This window comes from Hyla sarda, chromosome 5 (genome assembly GCF_029499605.1).
Source record: "Hyla sarda isolate aHylSar1 chromosome 5, aHylSar1.hap1, whole genome shotgun sequence".
Taxonomy (NCBI): Eukaryota; Metazoa; Chordata; class Amphibia; order Anura; family Hylidae; genus Hyla; species Hyla sarda.
In genome coordinates this window covers 142,337,180-142,349,108 of record NC_079193.1, presented here as the reverse complement: position 1 = coordinate 142,349,108, position 11,929 = coordinate 142,337,180, and the positions used below count along the sequence as shown (strand labels likewise).

The following is an 11,929-nucleotide window of genomic DNA, read 5'->3' as shown; positions in this document are numbered from 1 at the left end:
TATAACAGGGAAGTGGAATGCCCATAGACTATAACAGGGAAGTGGAATGCCCATAGACTATAACAGGGAAGTGGAATGCCCATAGACTATAACAGGGAAGTGGAATGCCCATAGACTATAACAGGGAAGTGGAATGCCCATAGACTATAACAGGGAAGTGGAATGCCCATAGACTATAACAGGGAAGTGGAATGCCCATAGACTATAACAGGGAAGTGGAATGCCCATAGACTATAACAGGGAAGTGGAATGCCCATAGACTATAACAGGGAAGTGGAATGCCCATAGACTATAACAGGGAAGTGGAATGCCCATAGACTATAACAGGGAAGTGGAATGCCCATAGACTATAACAGGGAAGTGGAATGCCATAGACTATAACAGGGAAGTGGAATGCCCATAGACTATAACAGGGAAGTGGAATGCCCATAGACTATAACAGGGAAGTGGAATGCCCATAGACTATAACAGGGAAGTGGAATGCCCATAGACTATAACAGGGAAGTGGAATGCCCATAGACTATAACAGGGAAGTGGAATGCCCATAGACTATAACAGGGAAGTGGAATGCCCATAGACTATAACAGGGAAGTGGAATGCCCATAGACTATAACAGGGAAGTGGAATGCCCATAGACTATAACAGGGAAGTGGAATGCCCATAGACTATAACAGGGAAGTGGAATGCCCATAGACTATAACAGGGAAGTGGAATGCCCATAGACTATAACAGGGAAGTGGAATGCCCATAGACTATAACAGGGAAGTGGAATGCCCATAGACTATAACAGGGAAGTGGAATGCCCATAGACTATAACAGGGAAGTGGAATGCCCATAGACTATAACAGGGAAGTGGAATGCCCATAGACTATAACAGGGAAGTGGAATGCCCATAGACTATAACAGGGAAGTGGAATGCCCATAGACTATAACAGGGAAGTGGAATGCCCATAGACTATAACAGGGAAGTGGAATGCCCATAGACTATAACAGGGAAGTGGAATGCCCATAGACTATAACAGGGAAGTGGAATGCCCATAGACTATAACAGGGAAGTGGAATGCCCATAGACTATAACAGGGAAGTGGAATGCCCATAGACTATAACAGGGAAGTGGAATGCCCATAGACTATAACAGGGAAGTGGAATGCCCATAGACTATAACAGGGAAGTGGAATGCCCATAGACTATAACAGGGAAGTGGAATGCCCATAGACTATAACAGGGAAGTGGAATGCCCATAGACTATAACAGGGAAGTGGAATGCCCATAGACTATAACAGGGAAGTGGAATGCCCATAGACTATAACAGGGAAGTGGAATGCCCATAGACTATAACAGGGAAGTGGAATGCCCATAGACTATAACAGGGAAGTGGAATGCCCATAGACTATAACAGGGAAGTGGAATGCCCATAGACTATAACAGGGAAGTGGAATGCCCATAGACTATAACAGGGAAGTGGAATGCCCATAGACTATAACAGGGAAGTGGAATGCCCATAGACTATAACAGGGAAGTGGAATGCCCATAGACTATAACAGGGAAGTGGAATGCCCATAGACTATAACAGGGAAGTGGAATGCCCATAGACTATAACAGGGAAGTGGAATGCCCATAGACTATAACAGGGAAGTGGAATGCCCATAGACTATAACAGGGAAGTGGAATGCCCATAGACTATAACAGGGAAGTGGAATGCCCATAGACTATAACAGGGAAGTGGAATGCCCATAGACTATAACAGGGAAGTGGAATGCCCATAGACTATAACAGGGAAGTGGAATGCCCATAGACTATAACAGGGAAGTGGAATGCCCATAGACTATAACAGGGAAGTGGAATGCCCATAGACTATAACAGGGAAGTGGAATGCCCATAGACTATAACAGGGAAGTGGAATGCCCATAGACTATAACAGGGAAGTGGAATGCCCATAGACTATAACAGGGAAGTGGAATGCCCATAGACTATAACAGGGAAGTGGAATGCCCATAGACTATAACAGGGAAGTGGAATGCCCATAGACTATAACAGGGAAGTGGAATGCCCATAGACTATAACAGGGAAGTGGAATGCCCATAGACTATAACAGGGAAGTGGAATGCCCATAGACTATAACAGGGAAGTGGAATGCCCATAGACTATAACAGGGAAGTGGAATGCCCATAGACTATAACAGGGAAGTGGAATGCCCATAGACTATAACAGGGAAGTGGAATGCCCATAGACTATAACAGGGAAGTGGAATGCCCATAGACTATAACAGGGAAGTGGAATGCCCATAGACTATAACAGGGAAGTGGAATGCCCATAGACTATAACAGGGAAGTGGAATGCCCATAGACTATAACAGGGAAGTGGAATGCCCATAGACTATAACAGGGAAGTGGAATGCCCATAGACTATAACAGGGAAGTGGAATGCCCATAGACTATAACAGGGAAGTGGAATGCCCATAGACTATAACAGGGAAGTGGAATGCCCATAGACTATAACAGGGAAGTGGAATGCCCATAGACTATAACAGGGAAGTGGAATGCCCATAGACTATAACAGGGAAGTGGAATGCCCATAGACTATAACAGGGAAGTGGAATGCCCATAGACTATAACAGGGAAGTGGAATGCCCATAGACTATAACAGGGAAGTGGAATGCCCATAGACTATAACAGGGAAGTGGAATGCCCATAGACTATAACAGGGAAGTGGAATGCCCATAGACTATAACAGGGAAGTGGAATGCCCATAGACTATAACAGGGAAGTGGAATGCCCATAGACTATAACAGGGAAGTGGAATGCCCATAGACTATAACAGGGAAGTGGAATGCCCATAGACTATAACAGGGAAGTGGAATGCCCATAGACTATAACAGGGAAGTGGAATGCCATAGACTATAACAGGGAAGTGGAATGCCCATAGACTATAACAGGGAAGTGGAATGCCCATAGACTATAACAGGGAAGTGGAATGCCCATAGACTATAACAGGGAAGTGGAATGCCCATAGACTATAACAGGGAAGTGGAATGCCCATAGACTATAACAGGGAAGTGGAATGCCCATAGACTATAACAGGGAAGTGGAATGCCCATAGACTATAACAGGGAAGTGGAATGCCCATAGACTATAACAGGGAAGTGGAATGCCCATAGACTATAACAGGGAAGTGGAATGCCCATAGACTATAACAGGGAAGTGGAATGCCCATAGACTATAACAGGGAAGTGGAATGCCCATAGACTATAACAGGGAAGTGGAATGCCCATAGACTATAACAGGGAAGTGGAATGCCCATAGACTATAACAGGGAAGTGGAATGCCCATAGACTATAACAGGGAAGTGGAATGCCCATAGACTATAACAGGGAAGTGGAATGCCCATAGACTATAACAGGGAAGTGGAATGCCCATAGACTATAACAGGAAGTGGAATGCCCATAGACTATAACAGGGAAGTGGAATGCCCATAGACTATAACAGGGAAGTGGAATGCCCATAGACTATAACAGGGAAGTGGAATGCCCATAGACTATAACAGGGAAGTGGAATGCCCATAGACTATAACAGGGAAGTGGAATGCCCATAGACTATAACAGGGAAGTGGAATGCCCATAGACTATAACAGGGAAGTGGAATGCCCATAGACTATAACAGGGAAGTGGAATGCCCATAGACTATAACAGGGAAGTGGAATGCCCATAGACTATAACAGGGAAGTGGAATGCCCATAGACTATAACAGGGAAGTGGAATGCCCATAGACTATAACAGGGAAGTGGAATGCCCATAGACTATAACAGGGAAGTGGAATGCCCATAGACTATAACAGGGAAGTGGAATGCCCATAGACTATAACAGGGAAGTGGAATGCCCATAGACTATAACAGGGAAGTGGAATGCCCATAGACTATAACAGGGAAGTGGAATGCCCATAGACTATAACAGGGAAGTGGAATGCCCATAGACTATAACAGGGAAGTGGAATGCCCATAGACTATAACAGGGAAGTGGAATGCCCATAGACTATAACAGGAAGTGGAATGCCCATAGACTATAACAGGGAAGTGGAATGCCCATAGACTATAACAGGGAAGTGGAATGCCCATAGACTATAACAGGGAAGTGGAATGCCCATAGACTATAACAGGGAAGTGGAATGCCCATAGACTATAACAGGGAAGTGGAATGCCCATAGAATATAACAGGGAATTGGAATGCCCATAGACTATAACAGGGAAGTGGAATGCCCATAGACTATAACAGGGAAGTGGAATGCCCATAGACTATAACAGGGAAGTGGAATGCCCATAGACAATAACAGGGAAGTGGAATGCCCATAGACTATAAGAGGGAAGTGGAATGCCCATAGACTATAACAGGGAAGTGGAATGCCCATAGACTATAACAGGGAAGTGGAATGCCCATAGAATATAACAGGGAAGTGGAATGCCCATAGACTATAACAGGGAAGTGGAATGCCCATAGACTATAACAGGGAAGTGGAATGCCCATAGACTATAACAGGGAAGTGGAATGCCCATAGACTATAACAGGGAAGTGGAATGCCCATAGACTATAACAGGGAAGTGGAATGCCCATAGACTATAACAGGGAAGTGGAATGCCCATAGACTATAACAGGGAAGTGGAATGCCCATAGACTATAACAGGGAAGTGGAATGCCCATAGAATATAACAGGGAAGTGGAATGCCCATAGACTATAACAGGGAAGTGGAATGCCCATAGACTATAACAGGGAAGTGGAATGCCCATAGAATATAACAGGGAAGTGGAATGCCCATAGACTATAACAGGGAAGTGGAATGCCCATAGACTATAACAGGGAAGTGGAATGCCCATAGACTATAACAGGGAAGTGGAATGCCCATAGACTATAACAGGGAAGTGGAATGCCCATAGACTATAACAGGGAAGTGGAATGCCCATAGACTATAACAGGGAAGTGGAATGCCCATAGACTATAACAGGGAAGTGGAATGCCCATAGACTATAACAGGGAAGTGGAATGCCCATAGACTATAACAGGGAAGTGGAATGCCCATAGACTATAACAGGGAAGTGGAATGCCCATAGACTATAACAGGGAAGTGGAATGCCCATAGACTATAACAGGGAAGTGGAATGCCCATAGACTATAACAGGGAAGTGGAATGCCCATAGACTATAACAGGGAAGTGGAATGCCCATAGACTATAACAGGGAAGTGGAATGCCCATAGACTATAACAGGGAAGTGGAATGCCCATAGACTATAACAGGGAAGTGGAATGCCCATAGACTATAACAGGGAAGTGGAATGCCCATAGACTATAACAGGGAAGTGGAATGCCCATAGACTATAACAGAGAAGTGGAATGCCCATAGACTATAACAGGGAAGTGGAATGCCCATAGAATATAACAGGGAATTGGAATGCCCATAGACTATAACAGGGAAGTGGAATGCCCATAGACTATAACAGGGAAGTGGAATGCCCATAGACTATAACAGGGAAGTGGAATGCCCATAGACTATAACAGGGAAGTGGAATGCCCATAGACAATAACAGGGAAGTGGAATGCCCATAGACTATAACAGGGAAGTGGAATGCCCATAGACTATAACAGGGAAGTGGAATGCCCATAGACTATAACAGGGAAGTGGAATGCCCATAGACTATAACAGGGAAGTGGAATGCCCATAGACTATAACAGGGAAGTGGAATGCCCATAGACTATAACAGGGAAGTGGAATGCCCATAGACTATAACAGGGAAGTGGAATGCCCATAGACTATAACAGGGAAGTGGAATGCCCATAGACTATAACAGGGAAGTGGAATGCCCATAGACTATAACAGGGAAGTGGAATGCCCATAGACTATAACAGGGAAGTGGAATGCCCATAGACTATAACAGGGAAGTGGAATGCCCATAGACTATAACAGGGAAGTGGAATGCCCATAGAATATAACAGGGAATTGGAATGCCCATAGACTATAACAGGGAAGTGGAATGCCCATAGACTATAACAGGGAAGTGGAATGCCCATAGACTATAACAGGGAAGTGGAATGCCCATAGACTATAACAGGGAAGTGGAATGCCCATAGACTATAACAGGGAAGTGGAATGCCCATAGACTATAACAGGGAAGTGGAATGCCCATAGACTATAACAGGGAAGTGGAATGCCCATAGACTATAACAGGGAAGTGGAATGCCCATAGACTATAACAGAGAAGTGGAATGCCCATAGACTATAACAGGGAAGTGGAATGCCCATAGAATATAACAGGGAATTGGAATGCCCATAGACTATAACAGGGAAGTGGAATGCCCATAGACTATAACAGGGAAGTGGAATGCCCATAGACTATAACAGGGAAGTGGAATGCCCATAGACTATAACAGGGAAGTGGAATGCCCATAGACAATAACAGGGAAGTGGAATGCCCATAGACTATAACAGGGAAGTGGAATGCCCATAGACTATAACAGGGAAGTGGAATGCCCATAGACTATAACAGGGAAGTGGAATGCCCATAGACTATAACAGGGAAGTGGAATGCCCATAGACTATAACAGGGAAGTGGAATGCCCATAGACTATAACAGGGAAGTGGAATGCCCATAGAATATAACAGGGAAGTGGAATGCCCATAGACTATAACAGGGAAGTGGAATGCCCATAGACTATAACAGGGAAGTGGAATGCCCATAGAATATAACAGGGAAGTGGAATGCCCATAGAATATAACAGGGAAGTGGAATGCCCATAGACAATAACAGGGAAGTGGAATGCCCATAGACAATAACAGGGAAGTGGAATGCCCATAGACTATAACAGGGAAGTGGAATGCCCATAGACTATAACAGGGAAGTGGAATGCCCATAGACTATAACAGGGAAGTGGAATGCCCATAGACTATAACAGGGAAGTGGAATGCCCATAGACTATAACAGGGAAGTGGAATGCCCATAGACTATAACAGGGAAGTGGAATGCCCATAGACTATAACAGGGAAGTGGAATGCCCATAGACTATAACAGGGAAGTGGAATGCCCATAGACTATAACAGGGAAGTGGAATGCCCATAGACTATAACAGGGAAGTGGAATGCCCATAGACTATAACAGGGAAGTGGAATGCCCATAGACTATAACAGGGAAGTGGAATGCCCATAGACAATAACAGGGAAGTGGAATGCCCATAGACTATAACAGGGAAGTGGAATGCCCATAGACTATAACAGGGAAGTGGAATGCCCATAGACTATAACAGGGAAGTGGAATGCCCATAGACTATAACAGGGAAGTGGAATGCCCATAGACTATAACAGGGAAGTGGAATGCCCATAGACTATAACAGGGAAGTGGAATGCCCATAGACTATAACAGGGAAGTGGAATGCCCATAGAATATAACAGGGAATTGGAATGCCCATAGACTATAACAGGGAAGTGGAATGCCCATAGACTATAACAGGGAAGTGGAATGCCCATAGACTATAACAGGGAAGTGGAATGCCCATAGACTATAACAGGGAAGTGGAATGCCCATAGACTATAACAGGGAAGTGGAATGCCCATAGACTATAACAGGGAAGTGGCATGCCCATAGAATATAACAGGGAAGTGGCATGCCCATAGAATATAAGAGGGAAGTGGAATGCCCATAGACTATAACAGGGAAGTGGAATGCCCATAGAATATAACAGGGAATTGGAATGCCCATAGACTATAACAGGGAAGTGGAATGCCCATAGACTATAACAGGGAAGTGGAATGCCCATAGACTATAACAGGGAAGTGGAATGCCCATAGACTATAACAGGGAAGTGGAATGCCCATAGACTATAACAGGGAAGTGGAATGCCCATAGACTATAACAGGGAAGTGGAATGACCATAGACTATAATGGGACTATCAACTGGCTCCAGAAAGTTGAACAGATTTGTAAATTACGTCTATTAACAAATCTTAATCCTTTCAGTACTTATGAGCTTCTGAAGTTAAGGTTGTTCTTTTCTGTCTAAGTCCTCTCTGATGACACCTGTCTCGGGAAACGCCCAGTTTAGTAGCAAATTCCCATAGCAAACCTCTTCTAAACTGGGTGTTTCCCGAGACGGGTGTCATCAGAGAGCACTTAGACAGAAAAGAACAACCTTAACTTCAGAAGCCCATAAGTACTGAAAGGATTAAGATTTTTTTAATAGAAGTAATTTACAAATATGTTTAACTTTCTGGAGACAGTTGATATATATAAAAAAGTTTTTGCCTGGAATACCCCTTTAAATAAATGTTTTGCAGGCATACTCTTCATATTCAGTGTAATTATTTAAACGTGAGATTATCATTGGTTTCTATGAAATGACAAGAGTAATGACACAGTGGAATGCCCATAGACTATAATGGGAAGCAAAATGGGATTTGGAGCCTGAACCATTTAAAGGGGTACTCCGCCCCTAGACATCTTATCCCCTATCCAAAGGATAGGGGATAAGATGTTAGATCGCCGCGGTCCCACTGCTGGGGAGCCCTGGGATCCCCGCTGCGGCACCCCGCTATCATTACTGCGCAGAGCGAGTTCGCCTTGTGCGTAATGACGGGCGATACAGGGGCCGGAGCAGCGTGACGTCATGGTCCCGCCCCTCATGACATCACAGCCCGTCCCCTTAATGCAAGTCTATGTGAGGGGCGTGACGAGCGCCACGCCCCCTCCCATAGACTTGTATTGAAAGGGGCGGATTGTGATGTCACGAGGGGCGGAGCCGTGGCATCACGATGCTCCGGCCCCTGTACTGCCCGTCATTACCTGCAGAGCGATCTCGCTGTGTGCTGTAATGATAGCACGGTGCTGCAGCGGGGATCCCAGGGCTCCCCAGCAGCGGGACCGCGGCGATCTGACATCTTGTCCCCTATCCTTTGGATAGGGGATAAGATGTCTAGGGGCGGAGTACCCCTTTAACATATCAAATTAATCTATACTGCAAGCTTTTCCCAAGTAGAGTAGACTATGTCAGGAACTGTCCAGAGCAGGATAGGTTTGCCATGGGGATTTGTTCTTTCTCTGGACAGTTCCTAAAATGGACAGAGGTGTCAGCAGAGAGCACTGTGGTCAGACAGAAAGGAAATCTAAAAAGAAAAGAACTTCCTGTGCAGCAAATAGCAGCTGATAAATACTGGAAGGATTAAGATTTTTTTAATAGAAGTAATTTACAAATCTGTTAAACTTTCTGCCTCAGGTTGATTTAAAGAAAAATGTTTTCCAGCGGAGTACCCCTTTAACCCCTTGGGGACTGAGCCCATTTTGACCCTAAGGACCAGAGCATTTTTTTCAATTCTGACCACTGTCACTTAATAACTCTGGCATGCTTGTACTTATGAATTTGATTCCAAGATTGTTTTTTCGTGACATATGTAAGTGATAAATTTTCATTGATACTTGCATTAAAAAATTTCATGTAAAATTAGAAAAGTTAGCATTTTTCTAACTTTGAAGCTCTCTGCTTGTAAGGAAAATGGATATTCCAAATAAATTACAATACGTCTACTTTATATTTGCATCATAAAGTTGTCATGTTTTTACTTTTGGAGACATCAGAGGCTTCAAAGTTCAGCAGCAATTTTCCAATTTTTCAAGTAAATTTCAAAATCAGAATTTTTCAGGGACCAGTTCAGTTTTGAAGGGAATTTGAGGGTATTTATGTTAGAAATACCCCATCATGAAAACTGCACCCCTCAACGTATTCAAAATGACATTCAAAAAGTTTGTTAACCCTTTAGGTGTTTCACAGGAATAGCAGCAAAGTGGAGGCGAAAATTCTAAATCTTCATTTTTTACTCTAACATGTTCTTGTATACCCATATTTTTTATTTTTACAAGGGGTAAAAGGAGAAAAAGCCCCCAAAATATGTAACCCAATTTATCTTGAGTAAGGAAATACCTCATATGTGGATGTAAAGTGCTCTGTGGGTGCACTAGAGGGCTCAGAAGGGAAAGAGCGATGATGGGATTTTGGAGAGCGAATTTTGCTAAAATTGTTTTTGGGGGGCATGCCACATTTATGAAGCCCCTACGGTGCCAGAACAGCGTAAAACACCTTACATGGCATTCTATTTCAGTGAGCCTTAACTCCCCTCAGGTGTTTGACGAATTTTCAATAAAGTTGGACGTGAAAATGAAAAAAAAAATGTTTTCACTAAAATGCAGGTGTTACCCCAAATTTTTAATTTTCACAAGGGGTAATAGTTGAAAATGTCCCCCAAAATTTGAAACACCATTTCTCTCGAGTAAGGAAATACTTCAAATGTGAATGTAAAGTGCTCTATGGGTGCTCTACAAAGGTCAGAAGGGAAGGAGCGACATTGGGCTTTTGGAAAGCAAATTATGCTGAAATGGTTTTTGGGGGGCATGTCACATTTAGGAAGCCCCAATGGTGCCAGAACAGCGAAAAACACCCCACATGGCACACTATTTGTGACACTACACCCCTCAAGGAAATTAACAAGGGGTGAAGTTAGCATTTATACCCCACTGGCGTTTGACAGATCTTTGTAACAATGGGCTGTGCAAATGAAAAATTACATTCTTCGTTTTCACAGACCACAGTCACCTGTGGGGTGTAAATGCTGACTATACCCCTTGTTACGTTCTGTGAGGGGTGTAGTTTCCAAAAAGGGGTCACGTGTGGGTATTTATTTATTTTGCGTCTATGTCAGAACCGCTGTTACCAGCAGCCACCCCTGTGCAAATCACCAGTTTAGGCCTCAAATGTACATAGTGCGCTCTCACTCCTGAGCCTTATTGTGCGCCCGCAGAGCATTTTATGCCCACATATGGAGTTGTAGTTTTGCAACATCTGGAGCGCTTCAGTTTGGACAACACTGTATAGTGGTCTCCAAACTGCCCTTCCAGATGTTGCAAAACTACAACTCCCAGCATGCTGAGACTGTCCAAGCATGCTGGGAGTTGTAGTTCTGCAACATCTGAAGGGCCAGATGTTACAGAACTACAACTCCCAGCATGCTTGGACAGTCTGGGCATGCTGAGAGTTGTAGTTTTACAACATCTGGAAGGACAGTGGTCTCCAAACTGTGGCCCTCAAGATGTTGCAAAACTACAATTCCCAGCATGCTGGGAGTTGTTGTTTTGAAACTCCTAGATACAGCAGTGAAGATCACTTTACGGCGATCTTCACAGCTGTATCTGTGAAACCACCACTGCCTCCACTTGCCTGCGCCTCCTGTCAGCCGCCGGTCCCTGGTCCTCAGTCGCCGTGTGAGCCCAGGTAACTGGTGCTGGCATTCCCCGCAATGGCCCCCGCTCATCGCCGCCATCTTCCCCTGCTCTGCCCTGATATCCAGGGGTGGGCAGAACAGGGGAAATGAATGTTCCCCCCTGCCCCTGCCCTGCAATTCGCTGATTGGTCACATCGGCCAATCGCAGGGGATAGGAGGAGGTGTTACCCCTGCCGCCTCGTTCCTATCCTTTAGGATGATTGGGGCTGTCTCTGACAGCTCCGATCATCCCTATTTTCCGGGCTATCAGGTCATCAGCCCGGAATAGCCGCGAATCGCCGATTGCCGACATTTGCACATGATGCCTGCTAAATGATTTCTGCGGGCATCTTGTTCCGATCCCCGTCCTGTTACCGGCGGGGATCGAAATTCCCAGGGGTGTACAGGTACGCCCTTGGTCCTTAAGTACCAGGACGCAAGGGCGTACCCATACGCCCGTGGTCCCCAACAGGTTAAATGGTTCAGGCTCCACATCAAATTTTGCTTCCCATTATAGTCTATGTGCATTCCATTTTGTTATTCACCTTTGCATTCCACAGAAAACAGCTATAATCCAAGGTAATTTTCCTTTTTTTACAATGTGCTACTCTACCCAGGGAACAAGGCTAATTTGATATGTTAAATGGTT

The 11,929-nt window shown here is 44.5% G+C and overlaps 1 protein-coding gene across 4 annotated transcripts in view; it reads left to right on the top strand.

Annotated features, from left to right (window-relative positions):
- The window catches only part of RP9 (RP9 pre-mRNA splicing factor), a 42,302-nt gene that overhangs the window by 6,841 nt on the left and 23,532 nt on the right, over positions 1 to 11,929 (top strand). The window lies entirely within an intron of this gene.